This window comes from Pinus tabuliformis, chromosome 2_1 (assembly GCF_031772625.1).
Source record: "Pinus tabuliformis cultivar Carrire ecotype Pingquan chromosome 2_1, CPIR1, whole genome shotgun sequence".
Lineage (NCBI taxonomy): Eukaryota > Viridiplantae > Streptophyta > Pinopsida > Pinales > Pinaceae > Pinus > Pinus tabuliformis.
Genome location: NC_142299.1, coordinates 792820465 through 792837321, shown reverse-complemented (window position 1 = coordinate 792837321; position 16857 = coordinate 792820465). Strand labels below are relative to the sequence as shown.

The 16857-nt window shown below is 33.8% G+C and overlaps 1 pseudogene; it reads right to left on the bottom strand.

The window, feature by feature from the left end:
* Positions 1 to 4917: 4917 nt before the first annotated feature.
* LOC149202981 (cryptochrome-1-like) lies at positions 4918 to 11016 on the bottom strand (annotated as a pseudogene).
* Between the last annotated feature and the right edge of the window lie 5841 nt (positions 11017 to 16857).

Genomic DNA, 16857 nt, shown 5'->3' with positions numbered 1-16857 from the left:
TGTAACCGTTATTCGAAAAACTGTTGTCGCATATCTTCTTGTCTACAAATCACTTCAGAGCTTCGTCAATGTATTAATTAGATTCCAAACAATTTGTGACCTCAATTAATTCGATAATGACATTCTTTCCTTTCGTTTTGATCTGTCTTATGATTGACTGGTGCTTTATTGCTGGGATCTTAGATATACTCTACAAGTGCAGCGCAGTGAGAGGTTGTCCTATGTAGAATTCACCCTTGACGATCCGAACATATTACTTCTATTCTGTCGGAGTTAGCAAAGCCATTCTTATGGAGAACACCGGGTCGGGTACTAGATTCAAAATGGGCATAATTATTCGTTCAATTAATCCTTGTGAATGTTTCAGCACTTACACATATGTTTTCATAGCCACCGTTATACACTATCGAGATCGATAATCCTGGAACTTTTCAACGATTTGATTTTCCGCAGATTCTTTGGACTATGTCATGAGTGTTCAACGCTAATGCTATGGCTCTGTATCTGCTTGTGGTGGTTTAATTTATTATTTGACCTCATTTATAGACTGCAAAAGCCTTTGATCTTTTCACAAATGGATCAACGTGATTTCAGAGATCAAGTTCTCCACCAGGCCACAGGGGTTTTGGACTTTCCTAAGGACCGGAAAGACTTTAGAACATTGTCCAGAGACCTGCAAATACGGAAGGAGCGATTCCCCTGAATCCCAAGAAAAAGATAACCCATAAATCCCAAAAAAAATATCGTCATTAAATGCTCCTCAAACCGCAGAACAGAAATACGCAAGCTCAGTGTGTTATCGATACATTTGGGATGGAAATAAGATGCCATTTTATAGTATTTTAATAGAGGCTCGAGAACAGCCGAGTTAAGAATGTTTACGAGGGAATTTGAATTCGAAGTTCAAATTCTTGGTGCCAAAGTGCTCCCTCTCAATTTGGTCAATTGGAGCCAAAATCCTTATTGGCCATAGGTCAATTTTAATATAAATTTCAATTCAATTTAGATGCCCTTCAAATATTGTTTGGTTTAATTTATGAATAAAGGTCTCGTCTCTCCTCAAGTTATGAGCCATATATAACTTAGCCATATCCAAGCCAATTATGCAATGCCACATCATCATCTAATTGAAATTTCCTCACAATAATGTTAGTTCATTTTTCTTGATTGCCACATCATTCAATAGTTGCCACATCAACAACCCTTCGGGTTGTGAGCCACAAACTAAGTGGAGAACTTTGACAGGGCATATCTCACAAACCATGAGGACCCACGAGATGGTCCACCCATCAATGAAATCAACATGGTGAGAACAATCTGATGGCAGAGGTTTCCAAGACAAAACTAGAGCTAAGATAGCAAGAAGAGCAGCTAAATCTGCTCTTCTTCTATCAAGCATTCAAGTTGTCCTGATGATGGATCCCGGTTGGGATTTGAAACGTTGGCAGAAAAATGTTCTTACCGTGGAATCTCCGGTGACTAATTCGAAAATAATGTACCACAGAGGTCTTAAATCCATAATCATTTCCCTATACGGAGGGGATACCTGGAATGAAATCATTTTACTCGAAAAAACTAGAGCTAAGATAGCAAGAAGAGCAGCTAAATCTGCTCTTCTTCTATCAAGCATGGAAGTTGTCCTGATGATGGATCTCGGTTGGGATTTGAAACGTTGGGAGAAAAATGTTCTTACTGTGGAATCTCCGGTGACTAATTCGAAAATAATGTACCACAGAGGTCTTAAATCCAGAATCATTTCCCTATACGGAGGGGATACTTGGAGTGAAATCATTTTAATCGAAAAAAACTAGAGCTAAGATAGCAAGAAGAGCAGCTAAATCTGCTCTTCTTCTATCAAGCATTCAAGTTGTCCTGATGATGGATCCCGGTTGGGATTTGAAACGTTGGCAGAAAAATGTTCTTACTGTGGAATCTCCGGTGACTAATTCGAAAATAATGTACCACAAAGGTCTTAAATCCAGAAAAAATCCAATTATTGCAAGGTGTATTCATTATCCAAGGAACCCAAACCCTAAAGCTAGGGTTTCATATGGTGGCTAGGGTATCGACACCTTCCATCATCTAGCTACAACATCAACAATGTCCATGACCTTAAAACATCACCTGAACGTGCATAAGGGATCCAAACCCTAAAACTAGGGTTTCATCCTGCAATTAGGATTTTGCAACATCATCTGCATCTAGCACTCCAACTGCATCTCATGCTACACTTGTTGCTTCTAGTGCACCTGTTGCTTAACATCAATGAAAACATACTCAACAATTGTCTTAACTTGAGACAAAAAAAAACTTTTATATTGTCTTTAAACAACTGTCTCAAATTATTGTCTTAAAATAGTCTCTATAAAGAAAATATATAAAACAAGAATTTTTGTCTCTTAGGAGATAATTTCATTTTCATCTCTTCGAAGAATATTTATGTTTTGTCTCTCTAGACACAATAGTTGGGATTAAAGACATATTGTCTTTATAGAGACAATGCCTTTAATCCTAGCTGGCTATTGTGTTTATAGAGGCAATAAAACAACATCACTTTTGTCTATTTAGACACAATATAAATATAATGAATCTAGAAAAAATTCTCACTATTGAAATAAACCAATATAAAAAGTATTTAATTAAAAGTAAACTATAATATCATTGACTAATTCATGTTATGGCACATTGGAATCAAACCACCAACCTCCTGCTTATAAAGTAGGTGCTCTTCCATTCAGTTAGCACCCTCTAAAGAATTATGTGAGGAGTTATATTAGTTCTTGAAATTGCGTATAGGCATTAGTTTCAAAAAATGCTTGACACATAATGGCATAATCTTTGTAAAATCTATAATCACGAAGCCCCTATTTTTAACTTAACAAAAATAACTCAATGGTTTTAGCTCAATGTCACACCTCTGTAGCATGACTCACACAAGAAGCTAATAATACACAATAGTTTACAAACTATTTAAACTAGTCATACAAAGAAAAGTAACTAAAATTAGCACAAGCCATAAATATCTTGCCACAACTATTGAAAGGTTTATATTTAGCATGTTTCCATTGTTCACATATTCCATTGGTTTTGGTGGATATACTAGTGGAGTTTCATGTCAACAAAATATGTCGGCACAATCATAAACTGATAAAATTATTTTTTCCTCTCAACTAGTTTCACGAGAAACTTAACCCAAATCGAAAACCTTTGTATCCTATTCGTCATATTGCAAAGATTACAATGATTGCTACAATTGGCTCGTGTATGGGAAGAAGTAGGTTAAGGTACCAAGTACCTTGACAACTATTATAAATCAACCTATCTTTATAAGTACCCTGTAAAGAAAAAGGTTGAACATTCCCAAGAGGAACATAGACCGAAATTGTTTACCAAAATCATTTAAAGCATGATAAAAAAACCACTAATCAAGCAGATGTATGTTTAATGCTACTTTGAAATATTTTTCTAATGAGGATGGAAGATATATATTATGCGGGTTTGAAGACAAGAAAGAAATTTGGAAAAGTTTAGCAAATGTATCGAGCAAGCCCCATATGAACATAATGAAACTCATTCAACTGCAAATTCTTTTTCTATATTGAGAGGGCAAGATGATTTGTTTGGACCTTGAGCCATTGGAATTTTCCAATGATTCTCCCAAACCCTCTTCCATGCCATTCTCCAAAGAAGCTCTAGCAGTTGCTTCATCTTACCACATTTCTAAAAGGGCATCTTGCAATTTCTATTTAGCTATTGATATCTCTACAAAGTTTAGAATTAGTGAAAGTAACTGGAAGAATAGCTAAAAACTTAATAGACTTTAAACGTAATTCACTTTTAAAGATGAATATAGAGTCTAACAAAAACTAAATGTAGGAATTGTTTGAGGCATACCATGCTTTATCTGTATGTTTTAAAGATGAGTAAAAACTTTAGCAATCATCAGAATTGAATGAAGGAATAGTTAGAAGCTTGCCAAGATTTTAATAAACATGCAAAGTTTATAAATCATGAAATTACAGACATAAATAGTCAGAAGTTTAATATGATTTAAATGTAATTTCCCTCTAAAAGACATACAAAGCTTAGTAGGAGAATTAGGAACATTCCTAGGGTTTATATGTAATTTCTTCTTAAAGGCCTTATACAAATTTTATCATGACAATTGAGAATTTGAAAGTTTTACAAGCTTTGAATGGAATTTCATTTTAAATTAAGAATAAAGGGTTTAGCAAACATGAAATTTAATGGATGAGATGTTAGAAGCTTACCAACCTTGGTGACATGGCTGTTAGTGAGAATTATTCCCCCATATTTATCGATGATGAAACCCATGACATAGTTGGCACAAACAAACTCTGTATCAAATATGTGAGGGGTAGTGGTTCGAAGCATCACCATTTCCAGAACAAACATTGTATGCATCAATGTTGGAGCATGAAAAATAGTGAGCCAAAGTCATTTTCTATGTGATGATATCCATGGCTACTCAAGCCATGTTGTCTCAAATTTTGAAGCCAGTTGGTCATCATATCTATGGCAACAATTATTCTCTCCTTCCCACCATTTCCAAATGGCAGTTGAGCCTTTTCCCATAACATATTTTTTTTGTTGGAAACATTAGAACCTTGGACAATAAAATGGAGTAATAGATGTCAATTCAAGGTTAGATGTGGAGCTACCTACATATAAAAGTTTGGAAAAAAAACAACAATAGGGTCAATATCCACAATACAACATGCTTAAAGTTAAATATGAGCACACATGTTTGCACATTTGAACCACACCTTGATTATGACCATGTCTCTAGGTACCCAATGAATAATTGTGTAATTATTATTGAAGACTAGATTCAACTATTCTAATAATAGTTCCTTCCTTTGGGAACTATTGTTCATGTCCTGATAAAGACAACAACTAGATGGGTATAATGTCTGCACTACTTGTATCATCTTTCCCTCTCAAGATACTAGAAGAATTTGTGGTTGAATGAGATTCATTCTGTTCATCTAGGGCTTGCATTTGGTGATAATGACTAATCACATTTGGAAGATCTTCTATTAAACCCCTTGTCATGGACTAACTCGATCGTCCTAAAAATTGTTGAGATGAGGTAGCAAAAGCTGCTCCTAAATCTCTATTAGAAGGTACTTCTACTTGATCAGATTAAGTAGAAGTTGCAACCTCACTAAAGGTATAAATTACATCTACCCTTTGCACCACATTTGTTATGCTTCGAACTAAATGGTGTTCTTGTTACCTTGCTGCAAAACCATTTTTGTTTCTAATTGGATCTCTATCAACATCCATATGTTCAGAAAATGAGGGATTGGAATTTTCCAATGATTCTCGCAAACCTTCTTCTGTGCCATTTTCCAAAGAATCTCTTGTAGTTTGTTCACATTTGTACATTTCTGAAAGGGCATCTTACAAGCACTCTTTAGCTATCGATAACTCTAGAAGCTAGCAACATACATATTCTCTTGCTGGATCGAAGTTGTAGCCTTCAAACTATGCATAATCCCAAATACCCAAAATATGAATAGTCAAAATATTTAAATTAAATCCTAATATATTTTCATCCATGGATAATTTAAATGAAAGAAAACTATCTGTGTTTGGTACACAAATTTAGATTGTACTGTAACATACTTGAGCATTATCTATTTGATCCATCTCATGCCCATCTAGAAAGAAACTAGAAATGTACTTCCATACAAGAGCATCAAACTCCATATCAACATCGAGGATCATGTTCCAAAAATACCTTATACCTCATCTCTAGGGAAGCTAGAGAACCTTAATAAAGAAACTAGACATTGCACCTAGATTCAATCATGCAACTATCTAGTTTCCCAAAGTTCTCGTATCCCAACATTAACTAGCTGATAGCCAGTCCTACCATGCCTCCAAGATTTAAAGTAATCCCTATCAATATTCTATGAGAAATAATTAAGATGTTAAAGAATTGGCCTCTCATGGTTGCAATGAAAATTGAAACTCAAATATCTTGAATATTTCTAGAGACTAGTTGACTTTAGAAATATATTCACACTCTATTCTCCTAAAGTATTTCCCTCATTAGCTCACAAAAATTTTCTGATGCGGAAAAGGTGGAACAAATTTCTAACACTCAACTTCCCAAAATGTAGATGAGGTGACAACAAAGAAGTTTTTGTGTTGTCTACTTTCTAATGGTTTACTACTTAGTCAAGTAAAGGTCCATTGACAATTGCATTGAGAGCATTATTAGCACTTCTCCAACTAGGTGACCATGCCCTTGGCAAAAGTGCATTGTTGGCCTTTTTAGATTTATCCTCTAGGTTTAGATAATTTGATGGGAAGTTAGATACTTCACCTGAATATACACAACCATGCATTTAATAAGCATACCAATAAGCAACTAACATATCTAGAGCTATAAATGTAAAAAAATAGGGAATTATGTAACACAATATTTAAGGTTCAAGCGCTTGGAAGGTGTCAGTGTTGAGCTACAATGAGGTGTGTTCACTGTGGTCTTAGTAAAGTACGATATGCTAATAATCAACCATCGCTTTCTACTATTATGTTATGCATCACTAATTTTTCATTATATATAACTTAAATTTAAGTGAAAAAGGGTGATATAAAAAGGAAAAAGGAAAATACTACCAAGCACCATGTAGTAAGCTAATGATTGGTTTACTAGTCTTGCACCTTGTCTACTCGATGGAAATAATATATTATTAAATGGATAGTATGAAAACACAGTAACCTGATCATTGGATCACTGCATGGTGCTTAATATTTTCCATTTTCAAGTAGTCAATTCCTTACAATAGTAGTTGCTACAAATCATTATGACAATTGTTGTTAGACCATGAATGTCAATTTGTAGGATCAATATTTGTTCCAAAACTTGTCACACAATTTTTGGCTCGTACTTTCTATTATGGCATTTATTAGGATAATACTAGTGTGATTCCACCAATTGTGAAAAAAATTATAATTTTAGCATATCATAGAGTGAAAATGGATGGCCATAAGGGTGGGCTAAATCTTATCTTGATACACAGATGTAGGAGTCTAGACTAATCATGAATCTAGTTTATGCCTCTAGTGTGCTTAATCCTTACTAGTTGTTCGCAAGAAATTTCATTATAGTTTCCATAATGCAGGCTACTATGTGTATCGTTTGATGGAAATGGGACAAACAATGATACACCTTCTGATAGATATCACTTCTCTAGTTCTCAACGGTTATAATTGAACTTGACTAGTAGCTAATTAGAATTTACTAAAAGGAATCTTAAGTAGTTTTATCACCTAAAAAAATGAAAAGGTAACGCTTCCTATCTTAATATTAAACAAAATTATAAATATATTTTAAATAAAAACTTCTCTATTAGATAAATTCTTTATAAGAAAAATTGACACATTTGAACTCAATGGACATTGACTGAAATTTCAAAATACTAAACTTATAACAACAAAGTTCACTATACCAATAAGTTTATAATCATCTGAGATATAAAGGTACTATTCTTTAGAGACATTGCAGGAAAGTTGAAATGTTTCTTGGTACACTATTGCTAGCTATCAACACTTATCAATAAAATTTCATTTCATACCAGTTCCACCATGCTATGCCACGAAACTTGTATGGTTTTCAACTTTTCATACATCCAAAATCTATGTTCTTGGACAAAAGTTAATTCTTGTTTATCTTTCTCAATTTTATGGATTCAAATTGATTCCAAATTCATAAACATTGAAGAAACATATTGTAGTCAAATGTATAGTATGATACACGAACACCAGAATCTAATGATGAAGAAATGCATAAGATTTATTAGTGGATTATTGGTAGATTATTTTCTAACCCCCTCCTGTACAGTTAATTGATTATGTCCAAGAAGTAATCTAGTTGTTGAACCTTATTATTGTATATGCACACTTTTAGCTTGTATATAATAAAACAAAGGAACCATCCTGAATGGTACATTGGCTTGTTGGTGATGTCAATGGAGTATTAAATTGTCCAAAAGGGTTCCATTCTCGCTATGGTCTCCCCAACCGAAATGGCATGTCTCAAAAAAGGATGAAGCTTAGGGAATGTCCTAGGAAATATTGGTGAAATTGTCACCCCTTAGAACTAGCATCGAAGACAAACAAGTCTATGCTATGCAATGTGATCAATGAACTTTGAAGAAACATCATAAAAGACAAAAGGGAGGAAATTGTTTGAGCAAATGAAGTGAAAGAAACTGCAAAAAAATAACTTGGTGTAGTAAAGGTACATTTATAACAAGAGAAGGAATACTAACTAATGAGAAAAAGGGTAAAACAAATTATAAACTATTGAAGGTAGTGGGAATTCGACATACAAGAAATTAAAGATGACCATACATTTTTTTAAACCATTAAAATTATTTTCATTAGCTATATTTTTCTTAACTCTGTAAATTGGAGTCCTCATTGAAACCATCCATTATGCTTGATATCTAAGGTACATCCTTGACATTATCGGTAGGTCAACAATTGAAAATTATTGATGATATAGTGTGGAATATCTAGTAGTATGTTTAGGAACCAACTAAAAATGACTTATCAAAGTAATTGAGGTCCTACATCCATATTGCGGGTACTCAACAAGTGGAAATTGATGTATATTGACCTTGAAAATTATGTGATTCCTTAAGGTTAAGCTATGCTTTAGATATTTCAACAAGAGTGCAAATCTGATATGTCCAAAATAATATAAGTTAATTAAAGGATTCTCTTTCTTGACACTCTATGACAGTCGAAATTAAAAAGAAAAATAATTGTATGGAAAATAATAACAATAGTGCATTTAAGAAAGAGTCTAAAGTAGAGTGGGAACCTGCAACAATCCTTTTGGCATTTAGAAGATAATTTTATAGATCATATGCCATGTTAAGGCACTTATTCTAGTAAGCTTGAAAGGTATAAAATGCACATCCTTCCTCATCATTGACCTCCTAGGGCTCATAGAGTAAATATGAATTGAATGATCTCACCTGTATGCTCACCTGTATGCCTTGACAAGAGAGATCATGCTTCAACTTATGATCATCAACAAATGACAAAGTATCTGATTAACAAAAATTGCATACCGTAAAATCAGTTGTACATATTAGTCAAGTTAAGTATTCACACTATAAGAAGCTATGGTTTTAAAACCTTGTAGAAACACTACAATTATTTGTAGATCTAATATGCTCTAAAACTGAAGTAATAAGATGACACAAAATCCATTATTATTTGATGGCTCTAACTTTTGAAGAATTAAAACACTAAGAAAGTGACAGTTGTAATTTCCATTGTTCTAATTATTAAATTGGATAGTTCCAACAGTTCCAACACTCTAAATTTAAGAAATTTATTAGTGGCTATGTTACGAAGCTTGCACTAAGTGGCACATATAGTTTTGGAATTAAATTACCAATTGATGATCCTTTGAAACATAATTTATTTTATGATAGGACAATGTTTGTAAAAGAAAAAAATAATGGTAGATGGAGTTTTAAGGTTTAACTTTTATAATGGCTTGAATTTGGTATTCTTAGGCCCCCAATAAAATAAAAGATGAGTAAGGGGTCACAAAACGAAGACACTTGATGTGTTAAATATTCTTATTTTTTTGATGGGAATGCTAAATGTGATAGGTTGGTTGAATATGGAATTCTTTTTATTATAGTTCCATTTAATTATGTGTGATATCTTTTCGATATCCTTTTAAAAAAAAATCTAGTCCCTAAGAAACAAAACCTATTATCTTTTTTTTTTTTCATCTTTCTGATCGATGGCTTGAGTAGATAACACTTGAAATTGTTTTTTGCTTATCTCCATGTAACCTTTTTTCTTTGGAATTATCCTAATGGGTTTTTAATATTTTGAATTTCATTTTGTAGGTGCTAGGGACTTCTATAGCAGTGGAATATAATGAATTCCATAGTACACTAATTAAAGTTACAAAACTATGGATGACATAGAATAGACAGTCACTAGGTTTCATACATGAAGCATTGGAACAAGTGAACATGCCATAATACCTTGTTTGTGTAATATTGTTGCTAATGTGTCTGATTATGTGAGAAAAGGGGTAAATGTTTCATATGTTCCAGAATTTGCAAAGTTTGTACTAAAAAATTACCCAAGTTTGTACATAAATGGATATGATTCTTCTAGTGAACATGATGAAGAGATTTCTAATGAAGTGGAGTTCTTAGATGATGAGAATGAGGTAGGGTATAAAAGAGTAAGATCACTTGTGAAGAGGGGAGTTTCATATGTTCCAGAATTTGCAAAGTTTGTACTAAAAAATTACCCAAGTTTGTACATAAATGGATATGATTCTTATAGTGAACATGATGAAGAGATTTCTAATGAAGTGGAGTTCTTAGATGATGAGAATGAGGTAGGGTATAAAAGAGTAAGATCACTTGTGAAGGGGCGAGCCAATTCAACAGAAAATTTCCAAGAAAAGAATTATGGAAGATGTGGGAGAGAATATGTAATGTACCTAATCCACAACACATGTTTTTTTATAAAACTTGTATAAATACCTTTAAATCAAATACCAGAAACTTTTACTTTCCTCAAATCCCCTTTCAAAACATCTTTAAGAATTTAACTTTCCCGTCTCTTTTCTACATTGAATTTACTACTTTCCAAAGAAATATTAGTTTATTCTATTGAGACATTCATTATATCCGTAACACATTTATTTTGGTTTTCATTCTTATCTTTACATTCTTGTAGTCTTACATACTTGTACCTTATTTAAAATGGGTTCAATTCTAACATTGAAGTACATGTTTTCCTTATCCATCATTGTATGCCATATCATGTTCTTATATATATATATATATATATATATATATATATTATGCAATTTTAAGGTCACGACCAAGCCACACATCAAATTGGTGTATAAGAACCCCTTGTTTGTGGGACAAGGGACCCACCTCCATGCAACGATTTGCCTTCTACATCTACGAAGGCATGCATACTGACCTCTTAGGAAGAAACACATGCTCTTAACCATTAGGCCCACTCAATTATAAAATATATGTTTGTTGGAAATATTTCCACTTTCAACTACAAAATATAACTATTTTACCCTCTGAGGGTTTCAATGCACGAATATGCTTACAATAATGTTAAAGTATTAAACCTATGGATTATAATCACATTTAGAGCACTTGTATGATAACCATATTGTTGATTCTTCATATAATTCTTAAATTCTCTCAGCATAATGAATGTGATTTTATTAATAGAGTGGAACGTTGTTTTTGGCGTTGGTTTTTGGTTACAATATACATGTCACTGAGTTGACAACCCTTTGAGTGTTTTCTGTGTATATACGTTTTTTTTTAACGGTGGCTCCACAACAGGTACCTTTGACCTACCACATAGACGGTGCCGATCGAACCTTTTAAATCAATGGTTAAGATTAGCATTAGGGTTTCTCAAAAGTATGAGGTCTATTCCGACATTAGTGGCTCCATAACAGGTACCTTTGACCTACCACATAGACGGTGCCGATCGAACCTTTTAAATCAATGGTTAAGATTAGCATTAGGGTTTCTCAAAAGTATGAGGTCTATTCCGACATTATTTTCAATCCATTTGACACCTTGCAGTGTTCGACATTTTCTTTGTAACTTTTATTATCATTGTGTTTATTTCAATATGAGAAAGTTTTATAGTAATTATTTCTTACCAGTGATGGAGTTACTGAGTTCCATAGACTACTAGTAACTAATTGTGATTGAATTTCCTCAAACTGTTCTGGAGGTAATTCTGCATTTTTTTTTCTTAGAATTTGTTTTTTTCATTAATTATTCCTTTGTAAATATCTTTTGCCGTTTTACATTCGTCTTCTAGTGTCATTTTAAGGTATATGTAATTTTTTATTTTCAGAGCTTTTCCTACAACATTCTAGAATTCTTCCAGTAACATTTTGTCCCATTGCATTTCGTTTTTGGCTATAGGGTTTCTCCTAAGTTTTAGCCCCTTGTTAATGATGGTTGTTAATGATGGTTGGAAACTCAGTGGATTTCCTTCATCTCATACGCTACCAATCTTCAGGCGAAAAACCGTTATCCTCTTGCATACATTTTCTAGTTTCAGATTTAGTGTTTAAATAACAGTTAAAAGGAATTTGTTTATTGTTTCCTCTTGTTAAGAGCAGTATAGTTAGAAGTGTTGGAGAAAAAGAAAATTTCAAGGGTTTAAGAAACCCTCGGTTTCTTGTTTTTATATAATTATTCTACGACTTAACTTCAAAAATTTCTTATAACCTTGTAGTTATATTTAGGAAGGATTTAATAACCCTCTATGTCTACAATCTAAAATTATTTTTCGACTTTCTCAGTAACCCATAAATTAATCCTTATTGAATGTGAGCATTGTTCTTTCACATACTCTTGTTTTTATTTTTAGTTTGGTATTTCTCAAACCCCAGATACAAATTATATTCGTGAACATGGTTATAATAATTTACAATGTTTACTTGTTTATCATTTCCTTTCTCCAAAAATTTTTAATTTCTTCTTCGTTTGTTTATAAACCTGTATTGGGTTTATGCAGTTACTCATTTCTTAGTTTTTTAGAGTCGGTGTTTGATTATTTATACATTACACACTGCTTACGATTAGTAACCTGCATTCTTTGTATAATGGCTAACTTTTATTTTACTTATATGCAGGTGGAGAAGGCACTCGACTTATGTAACTTATTCTCAAGTAATTTTGTTATAACCCTTCTTGCAATTATTCCTTAAATATTGGACTCTTCTTTGTGCGTTCTGTGAAGTTTTGATCTCTATTCACTAATTTTGTTTGTCTTTTGTTTTACAGGTATTGATTCACCCTCAGTCCTAACATTTCCATTTTAATGTTTTCAATTTTGTTGTGGATCTATGCAAACTTACTCATCTTATTCACCAGGTTAGAGGTCCGGAACCTTTGTTCTCTTCTTCTTCATGGCCGTGATTTCTCTACACGAAGACGAACCTCTTGACTATTTGCTCCTAAAATTGTATATTAGCTTTCTTACTTAATGTCTTATATGAAATATAGTTCCTTCAAGACTAAAATGTTTATAAAAGGTCGTGAGCCTATTTTTTAATCAAAACTATTATTTTCATTACAAATAGAAAAATCTAGTTAGGTTCTTGTTTTATTTAATATTTTTTTTTTTCTTCTTGAGGTCAAACATCTCTTTATAAATTTTTGGGTAAACATTACCATGATGTTCTATATATAATATTTTTGTATTTTCCTTTCTCTCTGTGTTTATGACTATTCATTTTTCTTGCATTATTAATGATCACAGTATTTAGCTCAAAAATCAAAGTTCTTAGAATGGTTTGAAACCTAAATGAACATGTCCGTCTCGAAAAAATGATCCTAACACAACTCGTTTCATTGAAAACCAAGTTCGTATGAGAAAGTTATTGTATTCTCTTTGCTAAACAGAAGAAATTTACAAAAAAAACTGCATAGTCAGTAATCCGTGCTTCTGACGTGGCAAGTGACTAGGAAGGGTCAATGATTGTCAATAGTGAATCATAGATGGACAAGTGGCATCATTTCATTTGGTTTCAGAAGGGTGTGTTGGAACAGTTTGATTGGTTTACTTTTGGGCCAATGAAAGCATGCCACGTGGCAAGCCCGGAGGCCGCCACGTGGCACCTCCTAATGGCCTAGACAGTCTTGACAGGAAAAAAAATATTATGGAGGCGTCGGGGTTTGATCTTGCGACCTTTCCTCTGCAATCCAAGCCACATACCATCTTCACTATCGGGTGTTTCTTACCCATAAGTTCACGACATATATTTAAAGTTTAACATGGTTTGGATGGGCGGTTAGGAGGGCTAGCCCGTAGGCTAGCTCTTCACATGTGAACACCCATAATGCATTTACGGTTAGTGTTAACCCTGGTGGCTCCAACAATGCAATGGTATACGCCATGTGAACGCAATTTTTATAACACCAAACAGTTAACCACTCCTGCGGGCTCCAACTCTCCAACACTGCATGGTCTCCCCATGTGAACGTGTATCGTGGAGATCGTGGTCAGTAGAAGCTGACAGTCAAGTTAATGGTTACCCTAAACTATGCGGGTTAATATAATCACATGTGACAGCGCGCACCAAAAACGCTAGATGTTAACGCTATGGTTAGCGCTAATCCAGGTTGATAGTTAATTAAGCACAGTTTAACCATTAGTTAACTCCAAGTTTAAATTCACGGAAATTTTGGTGGACCTCCTATTTCGAAGGGAACTCCAAAAATGGCGGACTTAACTGGAATCATTCAAGATTTAGAGGATTTTTTCAGGAAAAGATTGTCTAATTCATAGAGAAGGCAATTTTCGACCAAATTGAGCTCAGGAAGAGGTGTTCTTGGCTAATTTGGACATTCTGAACACATTGGTGCAGGTATTAGGAGAAATAGAGATTTGTAAAACAACATTTGTACATATTGAGATAATACAGAGGCCCAAGCCATACAAGTTGGATCAAGGAGATGTAGCCCAAGAGGGGTGAACTCCTTTATCAAAACATTGTGTTAAAGTATCTCTTTGATGGTTTGTTGTACTTTGAATGTCTATTATTTAGTGCTTGTTTTTGAAGCTATTTTTCTTATGAATGTCATTTTAAACTTAAGGAAATTTATCTGATTACATACACAAATAACTAATGAAAACTTAGTACAAGAAGCAATAAGCAACCACAGGTTTAGAAATCTATAATTGATATTAACATAGCATAAACTAACAATAAAAAATAGTCAAGTTGGTATTAGAGCAAGGTTGAATTGCTTGATTTTTGGAGTTTGTGAAATTAGGGTCTTAATGGTTGCAAAATTGTGATACTTACAAGGTTAAAGTTCCAGAAAGGAGAAGGGAAGCTATTGGTTGCAACTCCTGAGGTAATGCTTAGAAGAAGGAGATCCACAAGGCCACAATATCCACCACCCAATGTTCCAATTCCAGCTGCACTTGGAACTCCTCAAGTTTTTCCTTCAACTGAGATTGAAGAGGTACAAGTAGTACCAATTCCTCAACCTAAATTCATAGCCAGTATGTCTGGAGAAAGAGAGACTAAAGGTCTTTCTTCAGAAGAGGAAAAATTCAAGAAAGTTTTCTTCACTTTAACTGAGATGGTTAAAGTCCTCTATGAAGAGAGGAAAAGTAGAATGGTTGGAGAGAGTTCTAAACCTCCACATGGAGAAGGAATCTCAAAGGATAAAAAATATGAGAAGAAGGATTCAAAAGGGAATGGTGGAAATCCACCTCCATATCCACCATCCTCATCATCTTCCTCATCATCTTCATCATCTCACACAGCATCATCTTCCAGTACCACCACTTAAACTGCCCATGCTCATTCAAAAACCCAAAAAGGAAACACTGCCTTACTCAAATTGGACATTAAATTTGAACTTCCCATGTACAATGGAGAGGTGAATGCAGAAAAGTTGGAAATTGGATTCGACAGTTGGAGGTATATTGCAGAATTCAAAACCTTCAAGAAGATGACGTAAAGATCCAGTTGGCTTCATTGAGTCTAGAAGGAGTTGCATTAGTTTGGTGGGAAGCAAAGACTCAAGAGAAAATGTGAATTCATGGCAAGATATCCATTACTTGGGTTGAATTTGTTTCTGCAATTAAAATACAGTTTTATCCTTTAGCCTATATGAAAAAAGCCATTATGAGTTGGCAGAATTTTAGACAACCTAAAGGGAAAACAGTCCAATATTGTACACAAGAGTTTAGGAAAGTGGATTTGTTTTTAGGAGTAAATTTGAATTCCCAAAATAGACTGCTGAAATATATTGGGGGTTTACATTCCTATTTGAAACATACTATCCTTATGTTCAATCCAAGCAATTTGGTTGAGGTATGTGTACAAGCCCCGCACCTTGAATCTAGAGGAAAGAATATTCAAGAAGAAGGTAGTAAGAGGAAGCCATTCAAGGGTGAGGAGAAAGAGGACGGTGGAAAATGGAAGGGAAAGAAGAATGAAAGTGTGAAGAAAGAAGGGAACAAAATCACATGCAAACGTTGTTCCAAAGAGGGGCATGATGAAGCCCACTGCTAGAAATTGCATCCCGAATTAAGGCCTAAGAAACAAAACAATAAGGGAAAACAAAAGATGACCGCTACCACACAACATGACCTTGGTTCAAATTATGGTGATGAGACCAAGATTTTAGCCATGGTTACAAAAGGGAAAGAAATTGTTGCAAGCACTAGTTCATCACATAATCAAAACAACACTCCAAATGAATAGTCAAGAATAGATTTGATTCATGTAATAGTGATTTCAAATCATACAAAGATTGATGCATTATTTGATAGTGGGTCACAATCAAACTTGATTTCAGAAGACTTGGCTAAAAAAATAAACCTTGAAACTATAACTCATCATAATCCATATCCATTGGGTTGGATAGTTAACAATTCAAACTTACAGGTTACAAGGAAGTGTTTTTTCAAATTCACCATTACTAAAAAGTTCATTGATGAAGTTGAGTTAGATGTTGTTCCACTTGACATCTCAGGAATCATTTTGGGTAGTCTTTATTTGTATGATAGAAAAGCAATATTTTGCCGCCATGACAACAAATCCATATTGCTCAGGAATGGGGTGGAGTACATAGTGAGAGCCCATCGCAAAAGGATAAACATTTCTTTGGTTAATGCAAGGCAGATGAAGAGGCTAGTAAATGGAAGTGAAAATTTTGTGCTTCTCATGATCAAGAAAAAGAATGATATTGATTATGAATCTTTTGAAGGTTGTGATGATAAATTGAAATCTGATTTGTTTGATGT